The 24,240-nt window shown below is 38.7% G+C and overlaps 1 long non-coding RNA gene across 1 annotated transcript; it reads left to right on the top strand.

Annotated features, from left to right (window-relative positions):
* On the top strand, positions 1-23,925 carry LOC128780539 (uncharacterized). Its single transcript, XR_008426461.2, has 4 exons — positions 1-95; positions 790-941; positions 14,593-14,734; positions 23,378-23,925. It is a non-coding gene; the product is annotated as an uncharacterized lncRNA (long non-coding RNA).
* Positions 23,926-24,240: the final 315 nt, after the last annotated feature.

Here is a 24,240-nt window from a genome sequence, read left to right as displayed (position 1 = left end):
CCGGCCAAACCAATGCCACACGCAATTCCTGGGCATGATGCTCCTTCACCCCATTTCTTCAAGTCAGGCCCACACTTGTTCAGCTCACACTCCAGGTCTCTAATGGATGGAGAAGAGAAAATACTCGTTACTGTCTTCAACCTGCTTAGCTCTAAAATCTTCAAGCTCAAAAATATCTTAAGATACTCTAGTAAACTAATTCTCCTTTTTCCAATGTTGAACTATTATATTGAACTGTGATTAGGGAGAAATTACAAGGCAATTTCATTTTGTTTTTTCACTGTGTTTAAATTTATTCTTGGGGCTAGAGTTTTCCTGACCTGGGATGAAATCTTGGGCAGGTCATAGGGCATTTCAGGTCACTTTTAGGTGACACAATGAGTGTTGTGCTGAATCTGCTCAGAGTGACCAGAGCCGGACGCACATGTTTCTTCCTAACTCCACAGGTTGTGATGTCCTCTTGGAGTTTGCAATCAGTCACGGTGGGCAAACACTAGAAACCATAGTATCACCACTGGAGAATCAGTTCTTAATCACTTACCACCCCTGCAAACAATTCTCTGGTTATTTCAAAAAATAAAACACACCTTCAGTTTAGCAATGAAAAAACCCTGTCCCTCCTAATAGAAAAGCCTGAAACGTTGCTTTAAAGTTGGCACTCCCATCCTTGTAGTGCTTAGGTTCACAGCAGGTGGGATAGCCTGCAGGGAGGAAAAGAGAATGTAGGTAGCTTCTTCTTCTTCTCATTCCTCAAGTAGATTTTCTCTCCTCCCCATCTTGCCACTACAGCTCCAGACTCTTTCAAGACTTAGGGCAGGAGTAGGCGGGGAAAGCCAGAGGAGCTGGTGAGTTTGGACTTGGCTGCGATTATTCCGACGTCCTAGTGTTAGGGGTCTCTGACGCGGCAGGTGCACCGAGCTGACTCTTCTGTCTGCACTTCGGTAAGTTCTTCAGCATTTTCATGTCATTGGGGGTCCTCCACATGTAGCTGGATATATCACTACTCCAACTTGCTATTTCTTTCTGTAGCCCTTTAACAATTGTTTTCTGTGCTAGTTTCTTTATGCCGAGATCACCTTAACCCTCAAGGAAGCCTCTTAAATGGGATGTAAAACAAATTTACTACAGCTCTCTCACATATACATCCTTTGGTCTGACAAGCTCTGAGAACACAGGTGTCTCAGTCAAGTCAGACTACTAAAACCAAATACCATAGATAAGGCGGCTTAAACAACAGGCATTCATTTCTCATACTTCTGGACACTGGGAAGTCCAAAGGCAAGGTGCCAGCAGATTCAGTTCTTTGTGAGGGCCCTTTTTCTGACTGGGAGATGGTAACTTCTTACTCCATCCTTACATAGCAGGTAGGGTGGGGGCAGAAAAGACAGAGCTCTGATCTCTTATTATAAGGGCATTAATCCCATCACTAGGGCCTCGCCCTCATAAATCTCATCTAAAATGAATTACATCCCAAAGACCAGGCTTCCATGTATCATTTTCTTGGGGGTTAGGGCTCCAACAAATGAATTTGAGGGGGAACTCAAATACAACACAACAGGACCTCTACTTTGATATGGAAAAGAGTTTATTATTGCACAACCAGTTTTTAGTATCTGTTTTGATAATTTGTATCATATTTTCCCACTATGTCATTGTATATCTATGGCTCCCTGCTTCCAGAAAGCTATTGTTTATATGTATTTATATTTTTTCTTCTCTTTTTTTCATTATTGTTCAGGGACAATTGTCTCCATTTTCCCCCATCACTCGCTTCCACCCCACCCATTCCCACCTCCCACCCTCAATTCTACTCCCCTTTGGCTTTGTCCATGTGTCCTTCACACATGTTCCTTGATGACTCTTCCCCCTTTTCCTCCCATTATCCCCTCCCACCTCCCCTCTGGTGACTGTCAGTTTGTTCTTTATTTCATTGGTAAATTAGTGGATAAAAAAACTGTGGTATATTTACACAGTGGAATACTATGCAGCAGGAAGAAAGAAGGAGCTCCTGGCCTTTGTGACAGCATGGATGGAACTGGAGAGCATTATGCTATGTGAAATAAGCCAGAAAGAGAAAGACAAATACCATACCATCTCACCTAAAAGTGGAACCTAATCAACAAAACAAACAAACAAGCAAAATATAACCAGGAAAGCTATTTTAAGATTCTTACACAACATATTTATTGCAAAGACCCCTTTGCTTGAACTTGGAACTAATGTAGGCTGAGATACACCAACACTGTCCTTAAATGTGGGCAAACAAGGACTTGCCTCAGGTCTTGTCCTTCAGGGACTCCCACAGTTTCAAGTACTGTCCTTCCTTATCCAGAGAGGGGTGTTATAATTCAACTCCCTCCCTTCCTAGACAATCCACAGAGTACAATATCCTCAGAAATACATTTCCAAAGTCTGAGCTTTGCTGACTAGAATAATAAAAAGACAATAGTTAGAAGATTTTAGTTCCAGCTGGGGGTTAGTCTCTGAGGGGGACCATAGCCAAGCTTACCATGCTTCTAGAACTTTTGACATGGAAAATCAAAAATAATGTAATCAAAATGTGCCAGACCCTGGTCAGGTAGCTCAGTTGGTTAGAGTAGGTTGTCCCAATATGCAAAGGTTGCAGGTTTGATCTCTGGTCAGGGCACATACAAGAAGCAACTTATAAATGCATAAACAACAAATTGGCGTTCCTTTCTCTCTTCCCCACCTCCTCTCTCTCTCTAAAAATCAATGTAAAAGAATAAAAGAAAATATGCTTATGTGTTGTCCAGTCACTACTATGTAATGTGAGGCTAATAATACAACATGCACTGGTGATGTAGCAAGAAAATAAAAAGCAGAATTTGAATATTAGGTATAAGTGACAGGTTTTGCCAAAAGCAATTTTTCAACTATTTAAGTAATTAATTATTCTGTAACTTTAGGGTGACATGACTGTGGTCCAAAAAGCTCAACAAGACCGCATTTGGCCCATCCTTCATCCTTGCAAGATAATCTTCCTCATGAGATTAATGACAATAGCCAAGTGTCAAACTTGTCTTTCCTGAGTGGCCAGAGTAAATCTGAGAAGTTGTATTCATGGAGCATCCCCTAATTGATGTTATCTTGTAGCATTTGTTGAGAGTTACATCCTGTAATCAAAATGCAAGAAAGTATAATTCACATATAATCTATGTGATTCAGTGCTCATTTTATCCCAACTTTAAATCCAGTCTTCTGTGGTCTTAATTCACACTCCACATCCTTATTTGTGCTACTGCATCATCCAGTGGGTTTCTATTGCCCTCCAGTGGGTTACCTACACACACACCCACTCACATACACCCCAAGAACAAGATTTAATTTTCATAGTCAACACATGATATGCATTTTATATCATAACACTAAAAAACCTATGTAAATATAACTAAAAATGTTTGACACATAATCACCCTAAACATATGACATATTCTGATATTTGCTATGTTATTTTTAATGCTGATTTTCATGAACTGATTAATTAACCTAATAATGGGTTTCATCCAGCAGTTTAAATCCATTTTGTTCTATATGCAATTTTCAGATCATACCTTGGAATCCATTAGCACATAATTAATCAAATTCATTACATCATACATTTTGTATTCTTAAACACATTGTGAGCTTTTCAAGAACATGTGCTTCTCTTCCACAAGTGTATATAATGCACTTCCATTTGCAGTAATGACAGACGCCATAATTCAGACAACCTTGTACAAAACATAAAACAAGCATTTGCTTTAAGTCACTGGAAGTTCAACAAGGTAGTGAGTAATTACCAGACCATAATTCAGAAGAAGAGGGAAATCAAGAGAGACAAGGTTCTATTTAAACTCACTTTCCCCTGGGGCACTTGCTAACCTTGAAAGCGGCTGACAGGCTGAGCAATGCTCTTGACAGTATCCCAGAAGCAGGTAGACAAAAGCTAGAGTTCAGGATCTGCCTGGGAGTAGGGGAGGTGCGGATAAAGCTCCCACACTTTGGGTTAGGACGCTGAAGAGGTATACCTTAGGAGGAAGAGTGAACCAGAAGTGGTCTTCCGTTGAAACTACAGCCAAGTGTTTAATCCTTTTGACCCCAGAAATTAAATTGAGGTGATCTCAGGTTGCCAGTGACTGTTGAAACAAAAGTAAATCATCTCTAGTGAAAGATATTATACCAAGACTCAGTTTATACAATTTTTAAACACCATGTCTATCTGGCTCACTGTCAAAAACATCCACACTTGTGAAAAGACAAGATAAAATAAACAAGAAACAGTAGAAACAATAGGCAACTTAAAGAGCCTACTGGGGCTGCAGATGTTGGTGTTATCACACAGACTTGAAAATAACTCTGCTGACTGTAATTAAGTTTATGAAGATACAATTGAGAGTTTCAACAGAGCTGGAGACTATGCAAAAGGACAGAGTACATTTTTTAAAACACAGAAATTCTATGCATCAAAAATACAATTGACAAAATTAAAGAATCAGCTGGATTTAACACTAGTTTAGATACACTACTAATTAGTGATACAAAAATCAGAAGAAACAATTTAGAAAGAAGCACAGAGACAAAAAGTTTAAAAATACAGAAGCAAGGATAAGAGAGGCAAATAATAGAATGAGAAGGTCTAAAGGGAGTGTAAAATGTGCAATCCCAGAAAAAGAGGGGAGAGAATACAGGGCAGAAAAAATATTGAACAATGGTTGAGAATATTCCAAACTGAACATTCTAAGGCACAGATTCAAGAAGCCCTACAAACCTAAGAAGGTTTGACAAAAAGAGATCCATGCCTAGGTACATCTTAGTAAAACAACTATGATCAAGAACAGATTGTCCTCAAACAGCAGGAAAAAGGACAGATTACTTCAAAGAAGCAACAATGCACTGAGAGTTGACTTCTCAAAAAGCTCAATAGGTGCCAGAGATGGTAATATATTTAACGTGCTAAAAAAAAAATACATACCATTTACAATTCTAATAAAGGTGAAGTAAAAACATTTTTGAATAAATAAGAACTGAGGGCATTTATTACCAGCAAACCAAGTTAAAAGAAATATTCAAGAGCATCCCTCAGGAGAAAGGAAATGAAACCAGATAAAAGATGCAAAAAATATATAAATAAATGAAAAATAAAATGATAAATTTGTGAGTAAATATATTTGAATATTGATTGTATAAAAGAGTTATTAAAATTAACAAAATAAGTAGCATTTAAGTTGGGGGGTGGTAAATGGCACTAAAATGTTCTAAGATTGTTATATTTTATGAAAATGGGTTAAAAGCAACTAATATTAGACTTCAGTCAGCCAAGGTAATCAAGGATACATGTTGTAATCAGTAGAATAGCATCAGTAGGATATAAATTCCACTGGATGAGGGAAATGAAAATAATTTTAAAATATCAATGTAAAAGAAGGAGAAAAATACAGGACAGTCAGTACGAAAGGAAAGTGCATAATAAGATGGTAGTTTCAAATGCAGATCAGAAATTATAGTAAACATAAATGTTAAATGTTCCCATTAAAAGATGTATTATTGAACTGGATTTTAAAAAATCCTATATGCTATACACAAGAGACATATCTAAACAGAGATACAGAAAAATAAAAAAATAAAAGGATGAAAACGACTTTGCAAATATTAACAAAAAATAGCTATATTAATGTCAAATTAAGTTGATTTTAAAGCAAAAGGCATTATGAGAGATGAGGGACATTTTCATTGATCAAGCACTATTCTTCCATGAAATGCCTATAATTAAGGAGCGAAGCAAAGGAGAATATGGCACAATGAGAGATTTCATGCATTCCAAGTGGGAGCATGAACAAGTACATTTGGAAAATGTTTTTGCATTGTGTACTAAAGACTAAGATGTACATGTTATGGACTGTATATTTGCTGTCCACCAAATTTCATGTATTGAAACCGTAATCTCAGTGGAATGGTATTAGGATGCTGGGCCTCTCGGAGCTGATCAGGCTATGAGAGTAGAGCCCTTTTGATGCGATTAGCGCCCTTTTAGAAGAAGGGACTCGAGAGAGCTTGCTTCTTCCTCTCTTCTCTCTGCCATGTGAAGACACAGTGAGATGGTCACCTGCAAACCAGGAAATGGGCTTTCACTGGACATTGGATCTGTGACACTTTGATCTTGGACTTCCCAGCTTCCAGAACTATGGGAAATAAATACTTCTCATCTAAGCAACCATATCTGTGGAAATTTGTTATAGCAACTCAGACTAAGACCATACTCTATGACCCAACAAATTCACTCATGGATGCAAAAAACTATATACATGTGCATCAGAATTCATATATAAGAACTTTTATAGTAGCATTATTTATAATTTTCCAAAACTGAGAGCTCCCAAATTTTTATGAAGAATAGAATAAATAAATTGAACATACTAATATAATTGAATAGTATGAAGCAATTAAAATTAACAAATTATTTTATATGCAAAAATGTGAAAAAATCCCTCAAATATAATTTTAAGCAAAAGATGCTAGACACATAAGATTGCATGATTTATTTGAAAGTAGTCATTACTAAATTAAAGTCCTTGGAAATATGAATGAGGGTGATAAAACTCTAAAGAAAAGAAGGAAGTGACACTATAAAATTCATCAATACACTTTGTGAGGAAGGGATGGAGAAAGGAGCATAAGGGAATTGTGAGATGCTGTCATTCACTGTTCTATTTCTTGACCTAGAAATGGTGGGGATAGTTATACAGATAGTCATTCACTGAGCTACATATTTTTGTCTGTTTTGCATTTTATTCTGTTTTTCTATGTGTGCTTTATTTTCATTATTTAAAAAAATGTTTTAAATGAACATACAAATAAAAAGCCACTTGTGAGAATCTGTAGCTTTACCTGATGTGATTGGGCTGGGTAGTGGATTGGTCAATTAAAAGTTCATTAATATAAAAATCAGTTCAATAAAGATGCCTCCATACCTAGAACATTTACTTTTTCAGTTAAAATATGCAGACAATTGTAACTGAATAAAAATTAATAAAATAAAATAAAATAAAATTAGACAACACTCAAAAAAATGTGCAATTTCACTCTTAGTTGTTTATCCAAAATAAATGAAAAGTATGGCCACAGAAAGACTTGTACAAGAACATTCACAGCCATGTTATTCACAATAATCCCAACACAAAGATGCATCAACACAATTTGCAATATAGCTGCACAATATACTAATAAAGGATGTGTGGTATATCTGTATAATGAAATCATAGTCAGCAAAATGTAGGATGGACTGCTGATTTACCTGACCACATGACAGGGTATGGAAAGCCCTGATTTGTAGTGTTTGCCAATTTCCATTATGTAAACATTCCTACCTCAGTATTTGATGCAGACACCAGCCTGCAGTGTCTGCAGCGTTATGGATGAGATGAGACAAATTCACATGGACTACAGAAATCCTGTGGAGGAAAAGGGATGACATAACCGCTCCCTCAGTGAAAAAGAGGGTGGGCCCCGTCTCTTGCCTGGACCAGCTGTTATTGCTTTTCTGGGCACATTACATTGAGGATGGTCCTCATTTACTATGCACAGGTTCACTGTGCATAAGTGGTTACCTTTTTCAGAAAACAAAGGAAAGGATGTTGCTAATTACATCAAAAAAGAAGGATATTTGCAAATGTAAAGGGAAAAGTGGTTGAACTGGTTACACTCGTGCTTGGAAGGTTTAGCATAGATTTTAGAGAGTTACTTTAAAGATATGCAGTAAACGTTTGTTGCCTCAATTCAGGGTGAGGGAGTATTAGCAAAAAGCAAGTCTCAAAGCGGCCTAGGTACAATGCAGGCCTGATTCTCCACAGGAGAACCTGTCCATGGGCGTGGGTCCTGTGTGCTCGACCTCACTCCCACTGGCCTTTCTGAGTGGGGGCTGGGTTACATTTCCCATGCCACACAGAATCGTCTCCTATAAATATTCTCACTTTGACTTGAAGTCACTGAATGCAGGGTTGGAAAGAGAGGCACACAGCTGACTCTCACAACCTGGTGTGAGCTGGCTCCAGCACATCATAGGGTGAATCTCATAGACATTATGATGAGCAAAAGGAGGCCAGGCACACAAGAGTACACACTATTTGATTTCATTTATATGAAGTTCTAGAAAACTCAATTAAAATTTTAAAAAATCAGAAAAGTGGCCATACATGGGGTGTCGAGGTGAGAGGATTCCTTGAGAAGGAACAGGAGGAAACTTTTGGGGGAGACGGAAATGTTATATATTGTGATAAGGGAGTGTCTTACACAGGTATGTCAATTTTTCAAGTATATACAGCTAAGATTTGTGCATTTCAAAAGAAAGGAAGGAACCACAGAAAAATAATAAGATTAGTTGAGTTGGGGGAGTGAGTGGAAGCATGGATAACAATACAGGTAAGGCAGGAAGTTGGCAATTGTTACAGCTGGGTAACAGGCATATGTTGGCTTGTTACATTATTTTGTTTACTTTGTATATGTTTAATTTTTCTGCAATAAATCTTTAAAAATGACACATTTATAGATGAACAGATTCACCAGTTTTTCTAATGTGATACCTTGGCCTTTTCCTTAATCATGGGTCCTCCGGTTTTGCTTTGTCTTTGTTACAGAAACCACCTCACACATATCTAGTTGTTTTGCCTTTCAAATGAAAAGACAAAGACAAATGTAAAGCCATATTGTACTGAATTTTAGATTGTTACAATTTTTCCTGTACAGTATTTCCCTTTGAGTTGTCTTTTCCATACCTAATTGGACAAATTTTTTTAGCCACTTAAATTTATTGTGACTTTCCATAACATTAAATTTAGTGGCCATAAAATCAATAAGACTCTTTCTTTTTGCATTCACATTTCATCATTCATGTAAATTTTAAAATGTATAGTTAAAATTATAGTGTACCTGGCATATGCAGGTTTGGGAACAGAGTCATACTCAAGAAACTAATCCTCTGTAAGCCATTAACAACTGAACAACTCAGCTGATGTACAGGGGTCCCAGGGTGCATGAGAACACCCCTAACCACTTCCCTCACTCTTGTGTGCCTGGCCTTCTTATGCTGGGTTAGCTGATATGCCCCGTTCCCTTTTAAATACATAGACTTATGGGTATGGCTATTAGATTCCTAGATTGTTTCGTTAACCCCTAATGTACCTGAATAATATACTATTGATATACTTCAACTATAGCTAACTAAAATGTATATCATCTGTTCTACAGGAAAATCTGTTTTGGTGCCCACTTACACGTATTTCAGCCTTTCAATTGTAGTTCTACCTTGCAGTGACGTTTGAGTACAGAAGGAACGAAAGATATATCAGTAACTTACAAACTTGGTACCTTTGCATAAATCAGGTCACCAAACTCTCCCAACAGTCTGAGTAAATCCAGACACAAAAGAGTACATGGTTTGACTGAATTAATATGAAATTCTAGAAAACTAATAAAAATGAAAAAAAATCAGATGAGTGGTCACCTTGGGGGATGTTGGGTGGTTTACTAAAAAGGGGGACAAGTGAATTTTAAATATATACAAAAGGCATTTACCCTGGGAAATAGGAACTTCAGACCAACAACGTTATAAGAATGGTAGGAAGGAAGAAAGACAGCCAGGCACAGCTCTGTCTGTTAATCTGTTTACCTAGCCTGAGCTCACCTCAGACAAAAGGCTGTTGTCCACTGCATTGTTTAACTTCCTGGAGGAGAACATGAATAAAGAATGATGTTTTTTTGTTCCATAAGAGACCATGGTCAGAAATACTCTGGCCTGTCGATATCCTTCAGTGGCTAACAATGGGCCTTCCTCTTAGTTCTTTGAAAGTCGAGAGAGCAGAGGAGAATAACAGCTCTGTGACTGACAGATCCACAGAACAGCTCTGACACCTGTGCTGGCTGGCCCTGAGAACCACTGTTCCGTTCAGGTGCACTTTTTGAAAAACCTGGGTAATCTGACCCTCTCCATCTCTTTACATATGAAATACTTAATTTCACATGTAATAATAATAATAACAATAATATCAACCGTTCATAGAGCTTTTAGTTTGCAACAGGGAATAATTACTTTACATGGAGTATCTCACTTGACCATCCCAACAATCCAGTGTGGGAGATGCTATTATTATTATTATTCATATCTTTAAATGGAAAAATGAGACACAGATAGTTTAAATAAATAGCCCAAGATTGCCTACCTAACGAGAGATAGAGCATAGATTACAGCTTATGCAATATGACTCTGGAGAGCACATTATTACCAACTGAGAAGTAAATTGATTAACGCTCTGGAGGGAGCCAGGGGAAATGTGAGCCAAGTGCCGTTCTCCATGCTTACAGTTAGCATTAGCCAGCAAGCGAAAAGTTACAGCTGATGAATTTGGGCCTAGATCTGTCCAGTGATCCAACATCTCTAAAAGCTGATGAAAACAAAAATGATATGATTATCCTCCTGAGAAGCAAGCAGAGACATTTTAAAATCACAGTATTAAAAACCAAGATCAAAGGGAGCTCCGCATTTTTTTAGGCAATGGGGGAAGAGCAAGAGATGAGGCCTCAATTTTTTAATGAAGGCCTCTATATCAGAACACTATCATCTTTGCTCTAGCTTTCATGAAGAAAGGAGATTAATGTGTACCATTTCATATTCTTGAAGCTTGTATAAGACATGAATTAGCGGAATTTCAATGCCTTGTACCATATTTGTTGGATCAGTTTATTCTTACTACTTTGATGTTTTCATTTTGTCCAAATTCAGACATATTTATCTCTTCTCCCTGCAGACAAAGGAACTATTAAAAGCAGCCAAATACACATTCATTTGTAAGTTTATATAGATAATAGTATAAGTATATGTTTCTATCTTATCAAAATATAAACCCTTGACAAGTCTGAAAAAACAGGCCATAACAAAACTGCACCATGAAAACACAATGTTCCATGACCCCTAGAATAAATAATAACAAGAACAAAAAAAACTTTGTACAAAGGAACTCCTTATTTATCACCTTGAGATTCTTTTCCTAAGATATAATACCACAAGAGGGTAATTACATAATTATCTATATGACCTTGGTCAAGGGCTAAAATTCTTCTTCTCTGAGGACACTGGAGCTAAAGTCAAGGCTCCTATTCTGAGTTCTCCTTCAGTTCAAAGATTATCTAACTCTGCTGTGGCAGGATTGGGGTGAGAGGTATAATGAAAAAAAAAACTTTCCACATGTTCGTTTCAACTCCTCGTTCCATTTCCCCATGACAGAGGCACCAACAAAATAGTGCAGGTTGAACTGAGACACTTGGCATCCGTGACAGTTTGCCATTGGCATTGCATCTGAGTTTGGGAAAGTCGTCAGACCGTAGAGGTATGTCTTCCAAAGAGGAATGAAGCTCGAACTTTTTGATAAATCTTGTAAAGAGCCTTAATTGAGTAGCAATAGAAAAAAGCATCTGGGCAACACTTACAGGAAGCTCCAGCTGATTGGGAATAAACGGGTCCTGTACTCAACAGCTGCAACAACAGAGGGCTGAGCCTTGATCGGTGGACACGTACAGAATACACTGAGCTGGGGCCTGGAATTTCCCGAAATGAAATCCGAGAACTATTTAGGTTGACCTTCTGTCTCTCAGCACAGTTGACCCTTAAGAAATAAGAGATGACACATCCCAAAGCACACGAAACTTTTACAATAGCAGCTCAAAAGAAAAAAAGAAAGAAAAAAAAGGAGTTGGCAAAAGCACGGGAGTCCTTTTGTAATGCTGGAAGAATAAACTGGTTGACTTGACTGCCTTTTTTGGGGGAATAAACAAAGAGGTTATTTATGAATCATATATGCTGGGGTCGCTGTGGAATGCACTGTTTCCAGAAAACAGATTTATCTCTTGATTATAATGAGGCTTCCTACACTGCAGGACCCACTTTTATACAACATTCAGGGTTACAGGGACATAAAACAGAATGTCAGGAACTATATTTAGAAATGCTGATCTTTAAACAATTCACCAGATAGAAAGACTGAAATATTTGGGGAAATATACATAAGCAGGTACAGTATGAATGAGAAAATACATTCTTTTTTCAATAACTGCAGCCTCCTCGATATTATTTTCCAGAAAATTAAAGAACAAAATTTCTTAGCAGGGAATCATATAAGTAGAGATACCTTCTGGGTAAGCGTATAAAAATACACCTTAAAAGGTCCCTCTGAAGTAGGTTTCCCACGTGGAAAGTGAGGCTATTATGAGATGTAGCCCATCAGACTACGCTTCCATCTGGCCTGATATGATGGTGCTCAGTAGGGTAGAAAATAGTGCCATCTAGAAATACTTGTCCGAGACAAGGCTCCTTTTCTAGCTGTGACTGTGTCAAGTCATTTAGCCTTTGGTTTGCTCTCTTGATCCTTACAAGATATGCCTAAAGAGTTCTGTTAAAACAGTGCCTTACATTCTCAAGCATAAAGGAAATAAGAGCAGTAGTAAGGACAAGACAGCAAGAAGCACAGGGAGGTGTTATGCTTCACAATTATTAAATTGGGAGGGACCGTAGAAGCCATGTAGGCCCTTAGCTTTCATATGTTGGCTTGAGGATTTGTGTTCTTTGGACTTTAACAGAAAAAATATAGATCAGGGATAGCATTGTTTCTATATAACAAACACGATGTCTAGCAACATAATGATTTTAATAAATTATTTTACACTGAGGACAACAAACAAATAAAAGAATGGTAAAAGTCAGAGAGTTGTCTGCAGTCAACATCCTCTTCTCCCATTTTCTCTCCAATAAGTCCTTTGGCTCCAACACTAACAATGGCCTTTTTCACGAGCTCTATTAAGTCATGTTGGCAAATACATGCTCAGTTCTCAATCTTCATCTTGACCTATAAGCAGTACTTGGCATAGCTGATCACTCTCTCCTTCCTTCAATGCTTTCTTCACTCAGTTCTGGAAGAGCACACTCTAATTGCTTCCTCCTGCTTCACTGGCTAGTCCTTCTTCATCCTTCTTTATCCACCCAGGCTCCACTGAAGTGAATTTCTAAGAGCTCTCTGTAATTAATCGCATAAGAGGTCAGTAATGTATCAGATTAAGGAAAAACAAAAATAAGATCACTAATTGTGTGTAAACTAAATATACTGGGGAAAACATTTCTTAGCGGGAGTCCTCTCAGCAGCTGTATGTGAAACAGCAGTCAAGGGTGGACTCTGCTCCCTTATGTCACCAGGAAAGCAGGCTGCTACCATGATTTTGTTATTTCTACAATACAGAAAGCAGAGCAAACTCTGGATCCTTCACTTTATTCAAATGCTGAAGCTTCACTGCAGAGTGGCCACGTAATCTAGAAACATAAGCAAATGATTGGCATATTTAAGCGACTAGATAATGCCTATAGTTGACAGACGAAGAGAAGGTCATCAGAGTGATTCTCTCAGGGTGGTGCCACACTGGTGGGGGTGGACGTCTGTGCCAGGGCTGGTGGAAAAGCTGTGCTGTGCACCATATGTGTTGCAGCTTTGCGTAGCACACTGAACTATGCATTGTGAATGAGAAATTACAGTGACCATACTGCGTATTATCAAGTAATACCCATAAACTACTTACCATGAGTATTTTTTTTTCCAAGATTTTATTGTCACCCTGTATGCTATAGACTGAATGTTTGTGTTCCCCTCCAATCTGTACATTGAAATCCCAATCCCCAATGTGATCATATGAGGACTTTGGGGCAGATTAGACTAAAAGAGTGGAGCCCTCCTGAATGGGATTTCTGCCCATATGTAAAAGGTTCCTTGTCCTTTCCACCCTGTGAGGACACAGCAAAAAACAAACAAACAAACAAAACTAAAAAACAGGCCAATTGTGAACAGGAAGTGTGCTCTCACTTGACACTGAATCTGCCTGTGTCTTGAACTTGGGCTTCCCAGCCTCCGGAACGATTGGAAATAAATTTATGTTGTTTGTAAGCCACACAGGCTGTGGAATTTTGTGATAGCAGCTCGAATGGATTAGAACACCACAGATGCTCTTCCACTGAGCAGAGCAGGGCAGCATGTGCTGACCTGCCCTAGTCCTACGGTGCAATACACTCAGCAGAGGTCCTCAGCTCCTGAAAAACAACGCGTTTGACCTCCACAAAGTCACCCAGATAATGAACAAGAAAATTAATATTTGCATAGTCCTTGCTGTACACTAGGTATAGTCCTGGAAACTTACTTTTTCACTCAATAACCCTATGAATTCATAAGGCAGAGAGAGCACTTAATCTTCATTATAACTATATGAAGTGAGTACTAATACCTGTTAGGCTCCAAGAGATTAAGGCACTGGGCTGTAAACTCATTTTCCCTATTTCTAGAACTAATTGTCTTTCCTCCATTTTTTTTTGTTCCGTTTTTGTCCCATTTATACAAACGAGGAAATAGAGACTCTAAGACATTGAAAACTTTGCCTAAAATTATATAGCCAATACGTGACAAAGCTGAAATTCAAACTTGGGTCTTTCCGTCTTTTTATTTATTTATTTATTTATTTATTTATTTATTTATTTATATCCTCACCCAAGGACATTTTTTTATTTCTTTTCAGAGAGCAAGGAAGAGGGAGAGAGAAACATCGATGCGAGAGAGAAGCGTTGATTGGTTGTCTCCTGTATACCTGGACCAGGGATCATATGCACCCAGACTGGGAATCCTATGTACCCAAAGCGGGGACTGAACTGGTGATGTAGGTATGTGCCCTGACTGGGAATCAAACCCATAACATTTCTGTTATAGGATGATGCTCCCACCAACTGAGCCACACTGTCCTGGGCTGGGTCTTTCAGACTTTAGAGTCATGTGTTCATTCCATTGTGTGGCTGAACAGTTACATATCATTTTAAAATCACAGATAAGGAGAGAAGATGGAAGAAAGTCAGGAGGGAAGTTTGGTCTGAGTCTTTAAGCTAGACAAGAAGGAGCTCAAAGTGTGAAAGAAAATAGTAGAGTTCAGAACATTCATTACTCTGTATTTCTAGAGCCTTGAATAGTTGAGTTGGAACTACCCCCAAATTAGGACCAAATTAAAGTTGAAATGACTGAAGTTATTTTTAAGGACAGAAGCACAATGCTGATGAACTCAGTGTCAGGACTTTAGACTGTCCAATTTTCTGCATTCTAGAGCCAAACTACAAAGTTTCCCTTATGCAGTCGACTCAGAAACTCAGCCTGTTGGTCTGAGTGGGACACGGGGAGAGAGCAGGAGTCAGTACATTGTTATTACTACCAGAACACAGAGTTTGAGCACGTGCCCTGGAGCTAGCTGGTGGATCAGTCACTAGTTTAGTACTATATCTACAGCATAGCCCTTCTATTGGGCAGAGGAACAAACAACAGGGACTTCACCTGTGGATTCTCTCAGATGCAAAGCTGCTACAGTGTGCAATACAACAGCCAGACCCTATGAAGAAGACATCTGATTCCCCTCCCTGAGCCCTCCAGGCAAAGAACTCCTTGTGAACTGAACTCCATCAAGTGGATAATTGGGCCACTGAACCGTAATATTTATAGCAGCACTGAAAGTAATCAGTCTTTTGCTTTAAAAAATAGTAAGTGTTCAGACCAAATTTTATAAAATTTGAAATTTTTAAGATTATGAATTACTTCAGAGAAGTGCTTTAAAAAAAAGAGCGAGGGTTTTTAGTCTAGTAGAACCTCTATTAGGCTGGAAATATCTGTTCTTTATTCAGCTCTCAAACAACTTAATAAAAAGAGGCCAAGGGGTCAGTGATGTCATAGAATGGAGGGTACAGTGAGGTACTGGCCTTTATTTTTATATGTTCGCAAAAATCAGAAGTGACAGTTTTCAGAAAATTACAACAAAACTGTGCAGCATATTATTACACAAAACTGTTTTCTTTTTAGGGAGCGGAGCTAGGAAAGTAATTCATCCCCTTTGGAAGATTTCATTTGGAGAACAAAAGCAGCTCTGTCTCCAGTTAATTTCCAGGTGATTGTGATTATACTGACTCATTCTTCTGCCCTAGAAAAGGGCTGGTCTCTGGGAAGGACGACTGGCCCCCTTGGTTAGATTTCCTGGCAGCAGGGCTTAGGAGAGTCCTGGGTACTTTTTCACTCCCAGTGCATCTGAGGCCAGAGGCTTTAAACTGTTTCCTGAAATAAGAGTTAGTTACCTGCACTAGAAATCAGGGTCATTTTAGCTCTAGGGCCTACATCCTAGCGTACAGTCCTTGCCTTCTGCCTTCCTTTTTAATACATACAATGTGGGGCAAAAGTAGGTTTACGGTTGTGAGTATGCAAAACACAGACTTTATTCTTATGTTATTTATGTATTATTTTCCATACAAGCAACTGTAAACCTACTTTTGCCCCACCCTATATATTTGCCCATGCCCATTGACAGCCAAGAGTTGATCTCTGCTTTCTCCAAAGGGCTTGGTCGTCTAGTTAAACTTTTTAAATGCTAATGGGAACTGCACATCCTAACTTTCTGTCTCTGGACTCCCTGCTACTGTGGCAGGTGTGTATCTAATTTCTGGTTGTCTTCCTTATCTTGTGTTGCTATTCAAATAACAATATCTGGTAGTAATGAAGGAGTCATCAGTTCCATAGGTATACCCACAAGAATAAGCTAGTGTGTAAATGAAGGGGAAAAAACCACCGTGAATCTCCAATCTGCCAATAGCTTAGTCTAGCAATGCCTTGAAATGTCCCAAAGGACATGATAAATGTCTGTAGACATTGGACATTGAGTCCAGGGAATTAGTCACCAACTTATTAAAGAAACATACCCTACTTTAGTGCTTGGCACATCTGTACCTGCTAAATATTTCCTGGCTCAGCGGCTGTCTGCTGGCTAGTGGTCAGTTGGACAATTTACTTGTGTATGCAGGCATTGACGCTTCATTCAAGGATATTGTCTGAGCCATCACTTTAATTACAAAGAAATGACGACACAAGTCAGGATCATGGTCTGTGGCCTCAGTGTAGAAAGGGCAGCCCCTCCTTCTGGAATGTGGAAATTGAAGTTAGCCCCATCATTAATCGAATCAAACCAACCACTACAGCTGAATTATCTGCTTACAAAAAGATCTTGCTCTTCTAGCCATGTAGAGAGAGAAGAGGAATCTGCTCCTGGCATCTCAGACTCTGCTTTGTTCCCTCGGGAAATAATAAAGGCATTCTGCAAAACTAAATGTTCAGAATGTCACTTTGAAAAGAGTTAGGGAGGGCGGACTAATGCAAGCGCTGCTCAGCGGAAAATCCGAGCTGGATTGACTGGAGGCAAGCATGTCCCACTTATGTTTCCAAATGTCCTCCTTTCTTCACTCTGACTTCCCAACACATTCCCTGGTTTCTTTTGTCTGGTCAATAATAATAGAAGCCATTCCTAAGATAAGTATTTGAAAAATAAAACTAGAAACCAAAAGGACATAAAAGTTGGATCGTAGAGATTGTCTATTTGTCTTTCACATGCATTTCCCCCCTTGTAGAGTTCTTTGTATTGTGTGACAATATACCAGCTCCTCAAAAATGCTTATTGATTTATAGGTAAACAAATGTCATACAGCAGCCAGGTAATATGTCACTGTTTTTTTAACACCAGAGGAGTTTGGGAGAATTAATTAATATGTCATCAATATCTCAGAACTTTTGTAAAGTACACACAGGACAACTTGCCAGGTGATGTTCAGAGGAAATACATTCATTACTTGGGCCATTAGCTTTCTGTACAAGACTTAATAGGAATGGCTAGAGAATGTTAAGTCACAATTCTATTCTAACTTTTGTGTCATTTACCTTTGGGGTTCGTGGTTGACGTTTCTTATAATCTCACCCTTTCTATATGAGTATTGAATGGAGACACCATAATTTGTACCATCATTTGTACTACCTGTTTCAATAGTCTCACCTGAGCAACATCCTAAGAATATAATGTCGAAGTCAAGTTCAACTAATTTTCAAAGGCTTTTTGTGTGTGTGCCCTTTTATAACCAAGGACCTTCATTTACCTGGACCCATGGTTTCAGGGGCTTAGAAAAACCTTTGCTGCTAATGCTGCTAATATGTAATAACTCTTCTCAGATTACCTAAATGTTAAACAAATGCCGTCCATAATTAACTGAAAATTATCAAATGCCAGATTTGTGGCATTTGATACGTTATCTCTGACTTTTTTATAAAGTTGGTTGTTCACTCTAGCAAACAGAAAAATTAGCAGTATTTTGCTTTTAATCTACAATGAACCTCAGTTATATTGCATAATTATGATGAGTTGTTCTAATTGATAGTTCCCCTGTTGCCGATGAGTTGACCATTTGAAGCTTCAAGAGATATGAAGGGAGAAAATATGCAGGAGATTCTGGAGTCTTTTCTGCTCATTGGCTGAGTGGTCTTAATCTTTTTAAGCTTCCATTTCTGCATATATAATATAGGGATAGTTTGCTTTACAAAATATGAAGAACACACCTGGCGCACAATAAACCTGATTAGAGAATTGCATTATTATTACAGAGGTTTGTTCCACATCATCATTTTCAGATATTACCCTGCCCATGGAGTAGAAAATGTCCAATGCCTATTTGTTTTTTAATCCTCACCAGAGGATATCTTTTTACTGATTTTAGAGAGGGAGGAGGGGAGAGAGATAGGGAAAGAGGAACATCAATATGAGAAATATTGCTCAGTTGCCTCCTCCCATACATACTCCGACCAGGGATTGAACATGCAACCCAGATCTGTGCCCCGACCAGAGACTGAACCTGCAAAGTTCTAATATACAGGTCGATGCTCCAATCAACTGAGCCACCCAGCCAGGGCACTGATAACCATTCTTATAAGAACTGATGAAAGAGCAATCACACAGAAGCACTGTTCTGCTATCTTTGTCCTCATTGCTGGCTCCATTCTTCCTCCACCCCTCATCCCATCAGATGCCTCCTGCCTGCCACCCAGCTGCCTCTGCCCTGCTACCATAGTCACAGCTTCTATTTTCTATAATTTTTTATCATCTGTCTTCTTTCTTTTGCTTCTGTCTTCTGTTTTCCTTAACTTCACTGCAGAGAGGCATCACTAATTAGCATATTCTTTACCTTCTTTTCCTTATGGTCAGAAAACTGACCAATCATAGAATATTGGCCTTGAGTTCTTCTGCACAATTTTCATGCTGGTTGTTTAAAAGTGCTTTCTTCTCTACCACTAATTACTCTTTCTATTTGTCTTCATATTTAGAGTGTTTGAAGGAGAAAACAAATCTAATTGCCTGAGGTTTTGCTGTGTCTAATGCAAAAAAACCCTTAACAAACCAGTTACTCACTTTTACCATTTTTCCTTATTTTGTAAGTCTAGCTCTCATACAACTCCTAAAAGTTTCAATGACAATTTGTTTATTAATACAGAAATTATTGCTAAATACTCACAGAATGGCATGTGTGTAGTGGGTCAAGTATTTTACTTGCAATGTCTTACTCACTTCTCATCACAGTCCTGACAGATGATGATGATAATGATGATGACAACAATGACAGCGGTGCTGGTGATAGTGATGGTGATGATTCTCATTTCATAGGAAAAGAATCTGAGGCTCAGATAGATTATCCAGCTATTGAGTGGCTACGCTACAGCCACAGATCAGTCTTGTGTAAGAGTTTAGTCCTTAATTCCATGTGATATATACTACTTCTTACAAGTTTCTAATAGGAAGGCTTTGGGCTGATGAAGCTTTGAATCAGAAACTTCGCACAGGTGATCAATCCCCCGTTTATCAAAAATCCACAAGATTCCACTGCAGAAAATGAATATAAGAGAAAGCGGAATCTGCCATTCCCCTCCTGTTGGTCTGTGTCACCCATTCTCAATTTAAAGACAAGCACAGCAATCCAACTAAAAGTTTATTTTAAAGACCTTACATATTCTGCAGGTCATAAACCCCTGGGGAACTACTGATTTACCGCAAAGAGTTCCCAAATCCGCAGACACACTAACTAGAGCACAGCTCTGTTCCCTGAATAAACAACCTAAGTACAGACTGTTGAAAGAAATAGTAATGAACATGGATTTAAGAGATTTACTGAATTCAGAGTCACTTAGTCCCTTTTAATCATTGTGTATTTTCTCTGTCAATGGATTGTAAAGCAATTATATGACTACTTGATAACATATTTTACCTTAAAAGTATTTACACTAAAGCAATAGGGATCTGGGTATGACTGGTTTTAATATTTACTTTATTTTGAGTGGCAGAGTTGCCCCAGCAGCCTGAAATAATATTAGGATCTCTACAATCTAACTTCAACCCACTGCTTTCTGGTGATGATATAGCTTAGTGGTAAAGGATGTGGCTGCCGAATCACAGCTCTGATACTGACGAACTGTGTCATCTTTGGCAATTTACTTTTTTCATCCTCAGATTCCTCTCCTGTAAAATAGAGAAAATAATAATAACTACCTGCTGTTTGGACTTTTAAAAGTATTATATGTGATGCTCTTAGAATAGTGCTGGGCACAGAGTAAATTTTCAGTTGATGTTTGTCTATTTCTGGTGCTCTTGGTTAAAGCAAATCCAATCACTCTAACAGCTCACATTTAAGGGTTCTGAACAGCAGGGTCACTCCACTCTGGTTGGGAGCAGAATGCTAGACGTGAGCCAGCCCCACTCCCCATGCCTCAGTGCTCCTGATTTCTCTATGAACCTCACTTTATTTCTCTTTTGTGACACTTATCATCCTGTAACATATCATGTAATTTAGTTACTGTGTTTATAGTTCAATAATTGGCCACTCCAATTGACTGTAAGTTCCACAAGGGAAGGAATATTTGTTTTGTCCATTACCGTATTCCAAATGCATAGAATGGGACATGGTGTAATCACTCAATAAATATTGGTTAAAGAATTAATAACTATAAGGACAGTTTGTCAAATGTCTTTCCCCAAGTTCTGCTCATCTTCCACTTCTCTTTATCTTCACTCCTCTTTCAAATTCTATTCCCTAATGAACAACAATAATATAATGTCTTATATTTATTGCGTACTTTTGAACTCCAGGTACCATGCCCAGCATGAAAAATGCACTATCTCATTCAATCCTGTGAAACAAGTACTGTTATTCAATTGAAGAGTTTACTCACTTACAGAGGTTTAGACAGGTTAAGGCGCTTGTCCAAAGTCACACAGCTAGTTTAAGCAAAGAACCAAATTCAAGCCCTGGGCAGTCTTACTGCAGCATGTGAGTTCTTAACGATTGCACTGTGGTCTGTGAATACAACTGTGAGCCTGGCACTATGTCTTCCCATGATGGCGAAACCTGAGATGCAAAGATAGGACCCGGTCCCATAGGAGATGATTTATCTGCACACACCAAGAGCAGAAGCTCCGCAGCATCAGCGAAGAGACACTGAGGCTGGCTATGTTTACTGGCACGCTACAATGGCATTCTATGATAATAATGTTCAGATCTTCCAGTTCATTGCATTCACTTCATCACTGTGAATAACACGGCCCAGTGCATGCTAATCTAGCAGCCTAACCCTGGAGTAATGATAAAATGAAATCCTGCCGTACATGAGGCCGGGAATTTTTTACTGCACTTACAACTCAGTGTTAATTAACTTGAATGATCCATGAAGAATTGGCTCCGCAAGGAGTGTGACTCTCTGTGGCTGCAAGGTTCCATAAGATTATGTCTCTGAGCTATTGGGATAATTAATTCCACTAGCTGTGAAGGAGAAGCTTTGGGGATTTGCAGATGAGACTTGCATTCCCCATTTCTGTGGCAACAGTGCTTCAATGACAACCCGTCAGGGAATGAAGTTACTGAATTTCCTTCACCCTTGTCTAGCCTTCAGCACTTACAGTTTAGTCAAGGCAGAATCATTTAGTACATCTGAGAGGAAACTCCTTTTCCAGGCCTAGGTAGGATTCAACATAAGGTAGCACATAGTGGAGTGGTATCCCAGAGCTCCCAGGCAATGAGGCTTGATGAAGAATACACCAGAGAGGAAGTGATGGGGTTGAAGTTATGAGGTGAGCATTGAGACAGTGAATGACCAAAACCATCCCATGGAGACCCAGACCTGATAGCAGTGCATGATAGAGAGGAAATATGACCACACCATTGACACTCATCAGGCAGGGGAGGCTGGACGGGACTGGAGCCACACAGAGATTCCTCTCTGCCATTATCATCCCATCCTTCCTTTAATCCAGCTGCTCTTCAATACCCATCCAATGGAAATGTGGCCTTTTAAGGATTAATTCCTCCATTCATGCCTGTCTATCCTATTGGTAAATCAAACTCATTGTAGGGGTAAATAACTCCCTTTAATTATTGAATAAAAACAGATAAATTGCTATTTTAATGAATGAAAGCTGCAATTAAAAGAAAAAAATGGTCCTGCTAAGTAAAAGTTTACCAAGAACTGCTGTTTAGCAGGCCGCAACAATGCATTTACCTTAAACTGGATAGACCCCTAAGAATTAGTATCCCCATGCTATAGAATTAGTGCTGGCATTGAGATCAAATTGCCCTTATACTGGTGAATGCTGACCCCATGGATGGAGTTCAAAGTTAAAGCTGAGGAAAGGTATTAAAGCGAAAGGGGCATTTTTTCTTTCTCTATGAGTGGCAGCAAATCTGTCTAAAAAGTACCAGGTGTGCTCTGTGCTGAAATGCAATTGCAAAGCAAAAGAAGAATGTATTGGTCAGTCTTTATAAAAGTACATTGGATTTTGATTATGATAAATAAGCAAAAGGAAATGGAATTATTCATGAATGGAGATTTGGGCAATTACAACTCTAATTTTTAAGAGAAATTAGGCCTTCCTAGGAAAACAGTGTTGAGGTGATATTTTTGCAATCAAATTTATGTTACAACCCATAAAACAGTGGGGCCAGACTTTCAAATACTTAAATTAAGCATCATTGTATATACATTTTAACAACATAAGCACAGGAACAATAATTTTTCCCTTGATTCTATATTCCTTCTTTGAGATTTTCAAGTAAAGTAAAAAAAAAAAAAACTGAGTGTATAAATTCTTTAGGATGGAAACTTCTGACTTTGGAGGGAATAAGACGTAGGGAAGAGCTGATCTGAGATGGAGCTAAGCTTGCCAGTAAGACCACGGTGAGACTATCCTGGGTCAGCTACCATCCCGAGGTTTTCAAGTTCTGAAACTTGATGTTTATCACAGTATACAGAGCTGCTCTGCCTCTTAAGGGCCCGTTTACTCACTAACTAAACTCACAAGATTCTGATGTATAAGCCAGAATGCCAATTTATGAATCAATGTTGGTACATAGTCTTACCATATAATCTAACAATTGAGCACCTTGCTACTTATCCAAAGGAAATGAAAACTTCTCTCCCTACAGAAACCTGCACATGGAATGTTTACAGCAGCTCCATTTGTAATTGCCAAAACTTGGAAGCACCCAAAATGGTCTTCAGTAGGTGAACGGATAAATAAACTGTAGTACATCCAGGAAATGGAACACTGTTCAGCATTAAAAAGAAATGATCCATCAAACTATGAAAAGGTATAAAGGGATCTTAACTGTACATTTTTAAGGGAAAGAAGCCAATCTGAAAAAGCTACATACTGGTATGACTCCAACTACATGACATTCTGTAAAAGATAAAGCTATGGAGAGATTAGAGAACATTATGCTAAGTGAAATACGCCAGTCAGAGAAAGACAAATGTCATCTGATTTCACTCATATGTGGAATCTGATGAACAAACTGAACTAACAAGCAAAATAGAGACAGGCTCATAGATAGAGATGAGGGGGCTTGAAGGGTGGAGGGATCAAGCAAAAAATAAAAAGGACTTGTGGACATGGATGATGGTGTGGTAATTGTGGGGGCGGTTGGGGTGGAGGTGGAAGAGGGTATGGGTGGTTAATGGTAATGAAAAAAATACAACAAAATAAAAATAAAAACTATGGAGACAATAAAAAGGTCCCTGGTTGCCAGGAGTTGCAGGGTGGGGGAGGCCTATGCAAACACAGAGGCTTTTTAAGGCAGTGAAAATGCTCTGTATGATACTATAATGTTGGATATATGTCGTTACACATTTGTCCAAACCCACAGAATGTACACCGCTGAGAGGGAACCCTAAGGGAAACTATGGACTTTGGGTGATTTTGATACGTCAGCGTGGGCTCACCCCTGGTAAATGAAACATGTGCTGTTCTGGTGAGTGATGTCGATAGTGGGAGAAACTGTGCTGTGTG

This window comes from Desmodus rotundus, chromosome 3, assembly GCF_022682495.2.
Source record: "Desmodus rotundus isolate HL8 chromosome 3, HLdesRot8A.1, whole genome shotgun sequence".
Classification (NCBI taxonomy): domain Eukaryota; kingdom Metazoa; phylum Chordata; class Mammalia; order Chiroptera; family Phyllostomidae; genus Desmodus; species Desmodus rotundus.
This window is presented reverse-complemented; position numbering and strand designations above follow the sequence as displayed.